This window comes from Alosa alosa, chromosome 12 (genome assembly GCF_017589495.1).
Source record: "Alosa alosa isolate M-15738 ecotype Scorff River chromosome 12, AALO_Geno_1.1, whole genome shotgun sequence".
In the NCBI taxonomy this organism is placed as follows: Eukaryota; Metazoa; Chordata; class Actinopteri; order Clupeiformes; family Clupeidae; genus Alosa; species Alosa alosa.
Window position 1 is genome coordinate 35,051,341 of NC_063200.1, and position 12,240 is coordinate 35,063,580.

General features: G+C 36.0%; 1 long non-coding RNA gene across 1 annotated transcript; it reads left to right on the forward strand.

The window, feature by feature from the left end:
* The first annotated feature begins 207 nt into the window (after window positions 1-207).
* LOC125305044 lies at window positions 208-4,799 on the forward strand. Its single transcript, XR_007195324.1, has 3 exons — window positions 208-905; window positions 3,221-3,350; window positions 4,618-4,799. It is a non-coding gene; the product is annotated as an uncharacterized LOC125305044 (long non-coding RNA).
* Window positions 4,800-12,240: the final 7,441 nt, after the last annotated feature.

The following is a 12,240-nucleotide window of genomic DNA, read 5'->3' on the forward strand; positions in this document are numbered from 1 at the left end:
GATGGGAGACTAAATCAAATCAAATTTATTTATACAGCATATTTGACAAACACAGACCCAATGTGCCCCAAAAGAAAGGGAGTAAAACAACAAACATGACCAAACAATAAAGATTAGATAAATATAAAAATATAGAGATTAAAATGCATATAATATCAAGTGAATAAAATAAATTTTCAACTGTGGGTTTGGAAAGTCCATCAAATATTTTGTGTCATGTGGGGGCATTGACTAACAAAGTAAACCAGGTTTAGTGCCATAGACAGTAAAAGATTGGTGCCCTGTATGAAGCAATTCACCACTTGCTCGACGATGATGTCACTTTCTCTGATTGGGTGTAGTAGATTAGATCATTTATAATTGGTCCATTTTTTGCCATACGTCACATCGTTCTCCAGATTTCCTAATCCTGCAAACCACCACAAGTGTCTGTCATTCCCACGGTAATTTCACAGGGGTTGCCATGTGGTTTGTGAGATGAGACCAAATTCTCAGAAAAATATATTTTGACTAGCTGCTACACCCGACGAATTATTTTCACAGATTGTGCAGGTAAGAGTTCAGATGTTCAATGTATCTTTGTCTTTAGAAATGTTGGTATTGTTGAATAACAGAATATAACCATCTTGCATATGTGAACGTTAGCTATCGTTAGCCGTTTGGGTAATCATTAATCGAACAGTTAATGTTATGCAATGGTAATTTAAATAGGGGCCGCATTGACCATTAGCTAGTATTTATTCATGTCGGGGTTAGCTAGCTCACTAAATCTTAAGGTTGCTGTATTTCATCGGATGGTTTATGGTCTAAGGTTAATAATGTGCATTTATCAGGTTGATGCCACTAACATAACGACCATGACTAAGTTAACTTCACCAAAGGAAATTGACTTGGAAATATGTGCGGTAAGTACTTTTTTTTTTTTTTACTGTTTAACGTTAGTTAAGATATTAACATCCATGGATTGTAGTATGGACCGATATGTCGATGGGGCTGATTTCGATAGCCATTTGGCCCCCTGATAGCCATTTGGTTTCTTTAGTGTAGCCGAGTTTAAGCATGGGCTAACATTAGCTTCGACAGTTTCCCGGGGATTTAGTAAAGAACGCTGCACGTTACACTGACATCACTCCATGCCTGGCTAGGTTTCCCGCTTATGCCTGAGCAGCGTTTTCGCTGAATTAACGGACATTTATTCTTTGATGATAAAGCTATCTGTAGCATATTTCGATTAAACTCTGTCACGTTAATGTCACTTAATAGCCATCGTGACAATTTAGTAGTATTCTAGATATTATTGTTTCAGAAATATCAAATATCCTTCAGTAATGTCACTCTTCGGTAATGTCACTGTTCAATTACAATACTTTATATATATATAAAGTATTGTAATTGAACAGTGACATTACCGAAGGATATTTGATATTTCTGCAACAATAATATCTAGAATACTACTAAATTGTCACATGCATATGCTACTGTATATACATGACATTTATCTACATGTCATGTTTTAACGTTAGGGTCCACTGCCAGTGACTATGTTGTAACTTAAAACGTTAACGTGAACGTTGTTCGACATCACACATTTGTTAACATTTGTCATAGCAGATGACGTTGGTACAAAAATAGCCCATTTTCGTCGGAAATGCACAATATATAGTTATTCATGACATTTATCTTAAACAAAGATTATCTACAATATAACGCTACAAACAAACAAACAAATGTCAAACTATTCTAACTAACTAAACAAATCTACTCTATCTGATGTTAAAATTAATCTAAAACAATGTAAAATAAATCAGTAACAATATCGCCTATTACTAAAATGCTATTACTAAAATGCTGTCTCTCGTATCTCTCTTATCTCTATTACCACCAACGTCTGCGCAGATTGATGGTAGCCAGGGGCTTGTAGTTGCGGCTTGTTGGCAAGCATGCGACTTTTCGATGTGCAGTATTCTGTTCTATTCATCTGATAAGTGAAGTGCCAGGATTGATTTCAGTGAAGCATAGGAAAGCTATGCGTTGACAAAATAGGTTGTATGGGCTCTGAGCACAAGCTCACTTATAGTGGGGGCGGTGGTAGTGTAGTGGTTAAGGAGCTGGGCTAGCGTGCAGTAGCCTGAACGTTGTCGGTTCAATTCCCAGTTTCCACCGTTGTGCCCTTGGGCAAGGCACTTAACCCCAAATTGCTCCGGGGACAATGTGATCCCTTGTAATATAGCTGACATATGTAAGTCACTTTAGTCAAGAAGTGTCTGCTAAATGTAATGTAATAGTCGGCAAACCAGTTTCCTGTTCTTTGACATGGCTGTCAACAAGCACCTGAAAATGAGTGCTTTAGTTCTATCAAAACGTAAAAATTAGAATGTATGTGAGTCTTAAGGTCCATGGGCAGCTCTACAAGGAGCACTGCTGTGGCACTTCCCTACTCAACTCTACCTTTGCTAACTAAGTGGGTTAGGTTGACCTAGCACCCAAGCAATGGAAGGCAATACCATCAAATGCAATTGAGTATGTTTCTTATTCCAGAGATGAGGGAAATTACTTGCCTCTTTCATGCATTTCCTTCGTCCATCTCTTGTGTTCGGGGAATGCCATTCGAAGTCACTCTTCAGGTCACAATGTTGATGTGAATAATATGAAATGTATCTTCTGTTATATTCGGCTCCTTTCGTGTTCACTCAAACTCTAAACATCTTGTTTATACAGTACCCAACAGTGAAACTTTATTTGACTTTAATACACACAAGCCACCCTTTGTTGGCATTACTTGAAATTCCATAGAAAATGATTGGAGTCATTTTTGACCCAATGTATGGAAAAGTGTGGTAATGATACAAAAAAATATACCAATGATGATGCAAATCCAAACGGCCTCATGTCAGACAAAATATTTGAGGAATATATGGAAGATTAAACAATACAAATGTAAAATTACCAACAAAAAAATGCTGGGGTCATATTTGACTCCACTTATGCATGTAAGGGTCAAAGATATCTGTTGGATTGTCTCCCATTTGGCCTTAATCACAGATGCATCAGAGTATTGATTGTATTATGACCTGTAGATTCTTAGCGTTTGCCCTTTTGTTTTTCTAATCAGTATTGCAGTGTATGACTGATAGTGGTGGTGTTCTAGTGCTGTAGTAATATTATTCTAATACATTATTTTGTCTGTCCTATTTCTCTCTCTCTCACTCTCATTTAACAGTTCACACCATCAGAAGGTGCAGTGCAACCAAGACCCCCCAGTACAAGCTGAAGGACACCTAAATCACTCCATAACATAGAATGACAAAATGCCACCCCAAATTGTCAGATGGCACATTTCATGTTGTAAGGTATGTTCACGGTATGTTTCTTATGTATCCCACCTATTGGTGAATTAAGTAGCCAGTGTGACAAGTCCACCAAGGTGGAAAGAGGTGCAAGAAGTAATAAAACGTGCAAGGGCCTCTTCACAGATCCCGTCGTTAGCTCCACTCTTATTATAGGCTATATTGGAGGAAGCAAACAAGGACTAAAAGTTAACGTGATAAAAAAGGCATGTGTGGTTTATGTAATGTAATGTGTTTCACGGTATGAGTTGAGTGCCCTGCTTTGCTAATGTTTTTAGTTAACTTCACTTGCCTGAAATCCAAAATATTTTCGAACAACGGATGATCTGTTTCGAGGGACAAGCTCTTGATTTTTGATCGTCGTTTTTTTGTGTAGTCTAACTAGCCTACTAATAGTGGACATAATGCTACTAGTCCAGAGAATGAGAATTATCGTGGAGGGGCTGTGCTATTGTGGCACTGTTTTTATTCCCAAAGGCCTTGGGAACCTAATTAAGGTGCATGGTTTCATGAACACCAAGAAAAACTTGAACATTTTCAAAGGAAATCTGTCAATCTCTGCCAAGACACTAAAAGTTGGTCATGATTGGATCATTCATCAGGTCAATGAAATAAAACAAATGTCCGGATCAAAACAAGTATGGTTTGCTGAACACAAAATCAAGCTTCAGACATTGCCATCTCACTCCCCTGATCTAAACTCCATAGAAAAACAGTGGGGTGAGTCAAAGAGGAGAATGCACAAGTGTAGACCTAGGAATCTGGGCGATCTGGGGAGATTTTGTAAAGACAAACGGTCTTAAATCCCTTGTTTTTATTCTACAACTTTATGGGGTGTCATAGGAGAATATTACAAGCTGTTTTATTGGCAAAAGGGAGGCTTAAGGAGGTATTACAAGTAGGGGTGCCAATAATTGTGGCAAGAAGTGTTTTGTTAAATATTTATTTATTTTTAAATCTAAAGATTTTTCTTTTTCTCAAAATAATTTTGCTTTCCTTCAAGGTTGTATTTTTCCTGTTTTTTTTTTTTTTTCATTTGTGAGATTACAATAAATCACAGATAATAACAGATTAACTTTAGTAGAGGTGCCAATAATTCTGGAGGGTACTGTATATACTTATACTTTCATAAGTATATGTGAATGTGATTTTATCTTGGATTTTGGCACAAAGGATTGCGAACCACTGCATAAAGAGTTATAATACATTGGTGTAAATAAAGTGCATTAAAAATGAAAAATGGTCAACTCAAGGTGATTCTCTTTCACAGAAAAGCCCAAGGACTCAGAACATGAAGCCAAAGAAGTAGATGATGACTTGGCCCAGTGACACCAGATGGAAAAGCCCATTGCAGTAGTCAACCCTACTGGAGATGAATGCGTCAATAAGTTATCTAAATCATGTTTTGAAACGTCTAATGGCCACCTTACACCAAACAAGTTTGACAAGATTTGGGGAAAGATTCTTAAAAGATTGTAGTATTTTAACTATAATGCCCCCCATTCAAGCTTTACTCAAAAGACTCCAATCTTTGAAGAATATTTCCCAAATCTTGTCAAACTTGTTTGGTGTAAGGTGGCCATTAGGCTAAAAGCCTTGCACCAAACCACCAAAGTACTCATGACTGTCAGGTAGGGGTGTGACGGTATTTTAACACTATTTCAAAAAATGTCCAGTAATGACGTATTACAGCAAAAACCTTTTATAGACTATTTCTTTGTACAGTGTACTCATGCAATGGGCAGCAATCATGAGATGTTTGCTTAATGTTATAGTTGTGAAAACATTAGAAAATGTTATGGGCTTGAAATTGCATACAATACCTGATGTATTTTTTCATGTTACATGAATTAAAATGAAGTGTTATTTATATAAGATCGTAGTTATGTAGTTTAAAAAAAACTTATTGAAAGGTGAATATAGTCTCTTGTAGCCTATTTGTGTGTTTATAGTCAGAAGTTGCAGAGCATCTTCAAAAGTATGAACACCCATATGCTCTATGGCCTTGAAGGATTTGTTATTTATGCATGCAATAAAATGATATTAATAAACGGTCATTGAGTCCATGTGCTTGTCTCAACACAGCAAGTTAGTTTACTTGTTGCCCTCCCCCCCCCTCTCTCCTCCTTTATTCATGGTTGTAATAGCATTCATTTAAATGTAGGTGACCATATTCATCTTTGCAATTCTGTCTTTGATTCAGTCGAGTTATTTACACAGGCAAGTACGTAGTCTTGCAGTTCACAGTAAAGGAATGAGTCATTTGATGGTCATTCCATGTGTGAATTTGATTGTATGCTCGTTTTGATAGTGTTAATTTCGTCAGACGAGACGAGAGGAAATATGTTAGTCAACAACCTTTTTTTTCATGACTAAGACGAGACGATGACGAGACAGCAGTAATGTCCTGAAACACTGACTAAGACTATCTTAAGATGCATTATTGTTGACGAAAAAAGACGAGACTAAAATGTTTTGCATGAAATAAAAACTAAGATAAAATCTCTCTTCATTTTTCGTCTACAAAATGAGAAGACAGAATATCTAGCTGTTACGTTTTCAAAATATTCGAATGAGTTCATACGCTAACAGCTTTCCTGTAGGCTAGTCTACGTGCTGTTGCTGCAACCCTGTGGCTGCAACACGAAACTACATGGAACAAGAACACTGGAGATTTCTGCCAGAGTTAGCAAGCTAACTACCTAAGCTGCCACAATGCTACATACACAGAAGTTGAAGCTTCTCTCATACAAATTAACATCCCCAGAATGTCCATGCGAAAATGTTCATCATGTAATGTCAACTATTTAACTAGTTAGACTGATGATGCAATGTTTGCTAGCAAGTAAGCTAATATGGAAAGTTAAGCTAGCAAGTTAGCTATGGCTAAGATGGAGAGTCTGTTTGGGGAATGTGTTGTGTTTGAAGATATAAGCCATCTAGCGGTGAGTAAAACATTAATACTTTGGTCTCTGACAGTGTTTCTCAAACTTTTTCAGTTTCAGCACCACTTAACTAACCCTAGCTAAAAAAAAAAAGATTATACCTTCTTCAACAGTAGCCTATAATTAGTCTACACTATAGGCCTACTCACTGAACCACTTTGCTTATTGTGTGGATTCATACTGTATGATTTAAACTGGCATATCTTACATAGACAGTGTTGCAGAACTGTTTTTACATACAAGTTGGTTCAATATTGCAAACAACTCATCTATATTATATTTTACCACGTCTGCTCGCGGACCACTTGGGATAGCTTGCGGACCACCAGTGATTCCCGGACCACACTTTGAGAAACACTGGTCTACGAATATGACAGTGGTCCATTCAAATCTTTTACGTCTATGGTCAAATCCCAGCCGAGCTATAACTGTAGCTCGACTTACCTGTGCATGTAAACATACTGACTGACAAAAAATCAGAATGAGTAATTATAACAGACGAGTAGCCCTGTGGACACACAATATTGTTGGAAAATTGAGATGTGTGAAACACTATTTGACTCAAATGGTAATCAGAAATAATTTGTTATAAAAAAAAGACTAAAATGTGTTGACTAAAACTGACTAAGACTAAGATACCTTTAGTTTTCTTTTGACTAAAACTAGACTAAAATGACGAGACTTTTAGTCGACTAAAACTTGACTAACAAAAATTATATTTGAATGACTAAATATGACAAAGACTAAAAAGGACATTTCGTCACAAGACTAAGACTAGGACTAAATTAAAAATAGGTGACAAAATTAACACTACGTTTTGATACAGTGTTGCCTCCTGAAACGCTTACGCAGGTGTCGTGCGTGGATGCATGCAAACGTTATGGGTCATTAAATAAATGTATCCAGTTCCCAGATCAGTTCATATTTCATTATTAAATGATCACAATGTTACATGTGAAACCAAAGACTTAACAGTTAGTGTGAGGAGATGGCATGTAGGCTAATGAGAGCTGTCAATTGTGTAACCTCACTTAAGTGTAAACTAGAAAGCTGTTTCGTACATCTCATCCAGGGTTTTGGTCTTCAAACTAGAAAGCTGTTTCGTACATCTCATCCAGGGTTTTGGTCTGTAGAAGTTACAACTGCATATATTTGTACGTTCTTCACGTTTTCATGCCGTTGATTCATCGTTGATATTCGGTCGTCTGACAGAAACCGACCAATCTGGGATGCGTTTCCCAAATAGTTGCTAACCTGTTGGTTGGCATCGCGTTGCAACCAGCTAAGTTGCTAACTTGGTTAGCAGCTAGGAAACGCAACCCTGACCAATTAACGTTGATTCGACCTCCTTTGCTATCTGGGTAGCCTCCATACATTTCCGTTGGCTCCTTAAAACATGTACATTTAACTATTAGAACTTTATTACTGTTACAAACAATGTTGACTTGACTTATTATACATTCTCGTTCTCTGGATATGTAATACTGACAATCGTGCAAGCGTAGAACCAATCATGTAGTGTCGTAAACCATCGTAAAAGACGTTAAGCTTCTGCGCATGCGCATAATCTTGCGCATGCGCAGAACGGATCTGGCAGGCGGTACGGATCGTGTACTGACAGCCACCTGGCCCAACTGCCATTCTCAGGCTTTAAGCATACAAACTGGCCCTATTAAGACTACACACCCTATTCAACTGCTTCCTCTGCCAAAAACTGTTTCAAAATAAAAGTCCTCACTACAATATTTCACTGTAAAACAATTTAACCCTTCAAACTACTGAACTTTTTAACTGTTTAGCCATTGTAACTGTTACTTGTCATCAACTATGACTCCTACCCACTGTAGCTAGTTAGATAAGTAACATGGTTAGCATAGTTAGCATGTTAACATGCTAGTTAGCATTTTTAGCAAAACTGCTTAAAATGATTAGTTAAGTCAGCTAGGTAACATGGTTAACATAGTTAGCATAGTTAGCATAACTGTTAAAAATGATTAACTAAGTTAGCTAAGTAATATGGTTAGCATACTTAGCATTTTAACATTGTTAGCATGCTAGTTAGCATAGTAACTTGGTTAACATTATTATCTTTGTTAACATAGTTAGCATAACTACTAGCAAACATTAGAGCCATTCCAAGTGTCAGTTATCGTCAACTATCTACCTAAATAATTTAACCATTTAAACTATCCACTTATTTAACCGTTCAATCATTCCAACTATATTAAACCTTATCTACCAAGTAAATCATTTACCTATATAAACTATCCACCTATTTAACTGTTCAGTCATTCAAACTATATTAAACCTCATCTACCTAGCAACCAATATAGTTTGTTTTTACTCTGTATGATATTTTACATCATATTTTTGCATTTTCATGCACTGTATTTCCTTCAGGAAATGCTTTTCTAGTTATTACAGTGCATGAAAATGCACTGTACTGTTCTTCCTAGGCTTCTTATTACAGTGCATGAAAATGCACTGTACTGTTATTCCAAGGCATTTTATTATTATTACAGTGCATGAAAATGCACTGTACTGTTATTCCAAGGCTTTTTCTTCTTATTCTTCTTCTTCTAACGCAGTTAATGCAGCTTCAACCGTTTAACGTAGAAACTTCATTCAAACTGCGTTACATAGGTCTTACTTAGGACATGTGGGCTTTGTATTTTTCAACTTTGTAACTTTTATACTTTTTAAACTATTAATTAAAAACTACTCAAAATTTCCCCATAGACTTAACATGGGCTGATGACATCACAATAGAGCCGTTAATCAATTAGGATCCTGTGGCAGGTGTTCCGGCCACCTGGATCAACTGCCAGTCTCAGGCTTTAAGCATACAAACTGGCCCTATTAAGACTACACATCCTGTTCAACTGCTTCCTCTGCCAAAAACTGTTTCAAAATAAAAGTCCTCACTACAATATTTCACTGTTAAACAATTTAACCCTTTAAACTACTGAACTTTTTAACTGTTCAGCCATTGTAACTGTTACTTGTCATCAACTATGACTCCTACCCACTGTAGCTAGTTAGCTAAGTTAGCTAAGTCACATGGTTAGCATAGTTAGCATGTTAGCATGCTAGTTAGCATTTTTAGCAAAACGGCTTACAATGATTAGCTAAGTTAGCTAAGTCACATGGTTAGCATAGTTAGCATGTTAGCATGTTAACATGCTAACTATGCTAGCATTTTTAGTAAAACTGCTTAAAATGATTAGCTAAGTCAGCTAAGTAACATGGTTAGCATAGTTAGCATGTTAGCATGCTAGTTAGCATAACTGCTAAAAATAATTAGCTAAGTTAGCTAAGTCACATGGTTAGCATACTTAGCATTTTTAGCAAAACTACTTAAAATGATTAGCTAAGTCAGCTAAGTAACATGGTTAGCATAGTTAGCATGTTAGCATGCTAATTAGCATAACTGCTAAAAATAATTAGCTAAGTTAGCTAAGTCACATGGTTAGCATACTTAGCATTTTAATATTGTTAGCATGCTAGTTAGCATAGTAACTTGGTTAACATTATTATCTTTGTTAATATAGTTAGCATAACTTCTAGCAAACATTAGAGCCATTCCAAGTGTCAGTTATCGTCAACTATCTACCTAAATAATTTAACCATTTAAACTATCCACTTATTTAACCGTTCAATCATTCCAACTATATTAAACCTTATCTACCAAGTAAATTATTTACCTATATAAACTATCCACCTATTTAACTGTTGAGTCATTCCAACTATATTAAACCTCATCTACCTAGCAACCAATATAGTTTGTTTTTACTCTGTATGATCTTTGACATAATATTTTTTGCATTTTCATGCACTATATTTCCTTCAGGAAATGCTTTTCTAGTTACAGTGCATGAAAATGCACTGTACTGTTATTCCAAGGCTTTTTCTTCTTCTTCTTCTTCTTCTTCTTCTTCTTCTTCTTCTAACGCAGTTAATGCAGCTTAAACCGTGTAACGTAGAAACTTCATTCAAACTATGTTACGTAGGTCTTACTTAGGACATGTGGGCTTTGTATTTTTCAACTTTGTAACTTTTATACTTTTTAAACTATTAATTAAAAACTAGTCAAAATTTCCCCATAGACTTAACATGGGCTGATGACATCACAATAGAGCCGTTAAGCAATTAGAATCCTATGGCAGGTGTTCGGGCCACCTGGACCAACTGCCAGTCTCAGGCTTTAAGCATACAAACTGGCCCTATTAAGACTACACATCCTGTTCAACTGCTTCCTCTGCCAAAAACTGTTTCAAAATAAAAGTCCTCACTACAATATTTCACTGTTAAACAATTTAACGCTTTAAACTACTGAACTTTTTAACTGTTCAGCCATTGTAACTGTTACTTGTCATCAACTATGACTCCTACCCACTGTAGCTAGTTAGCTAAGTTAGCTAAGTAACATGGTTAGCATAGTTAGCATGCTAGCATGTTAACGCATGCATTTTAGCAAAATTTTAAAAATGATTACTTAAGTCAATTTTTAGCATTAGCTAAGTTAGCTAAGTCACATGGTTAGCTAAGTTAGCTAAGTCACATGCTTATGCATAGCATGCTAGCATGCTAGTTAGCATTTTTAAAAACTACTTATAATGATTAGCTAAGTTAGCTAAGTCATGGTTAAGAAAGTTAGCATGCTAGCATGTTAGCATGCTAGTTAGATTTTTAGCAAAACTGCTAAAATGATTAGCTAAGTTAGCTAAGTCACATGGTTAGCATACTTATTATTTTAACATTGTTAGCATGCTAGTTAGCATACTTGGTTAACATTATTATCTTTGTTAACATAGTTAGCATAACTGCTAGCAAACATTAGAGCCATTCCAAGTGTCAGTTATCGTCAACTATCTACCTAAATAATTTAACCATTTAAACTATCCACTTATTTAACTGTTCAGTCATTCCAACTATATTAAACCTCATCTACCTAGCAACCAATATAGTTTGTTTTTACTCTGTATGATATTTTACATCATATTTTTGCATTTTCATGCACTGTATTTCCTTCAGGAAATGCTTTTCTAGTTATTATTCTTCTTCTAACGCTTTTTGTGCGTTTAATACAGCTTCAACCGTTTAACTTAGAAACTTCATTCAAACTGCGTTGCGTAGGTCTTACTTATGTGACTTCAGCTATGTATTTTTCAACTTTGTAACTTTTATACTTTTTAAACTATTAATTAAAAACTACTAAAATGTCCCCATTGACTTAACATTAGATTATGACATCACAATAGCAATTAGAATCCTATGCCAGGTGTTCAGGCCACCTGGATCAGCATATATGGCTCTGGCCAGGCCAACTGGATCAACTCTGAGTTTCTCAGGCTTTATGACATCATAGCAATTAGAATATTGTGCCAGGTGGTCAGGCCACCTGCATCAACTGTCAGTTTCTCAGGCTTTAAGCATACAGTCTCATTCTATGCTATAAGCCTGAGAAACTGTTCAGTCATTCCAACTATATTAAACCTCATCTATCTAGCAAATAGTTTAACCTTTTAAACTATCCACCTATTTAACTGTTCAGTCATTCCAACTATATTAAACCTCATCTACCTAGTTCAGTCATTCCAACTATATTAAACATCATCTACCTAGCAAATAATTTAACCTTTTAAACCATCCACCTATTTAACTGTTCAGTCATTCCAACTAAATTAAACCTCGTCTACCTAGTTGTCATTCCAACTACATTAAACCTCATCTACCTAGCAAATAATTAAACCTTTTAAACCATCCACCTATTTAACTGTTCAGTCATTCCAACTATATTAAACCTTGTCTACCTAGTTCAGTCATTCCAACTACATTAAACCTCATCTACCTAGCAAATAATTAAACCTTTTAAACCATCCACCTATTTAACTGTTCAGTCATTCCAACTATATTAAACCTTGTCTACCTAGTTCAGTCATTCCAAC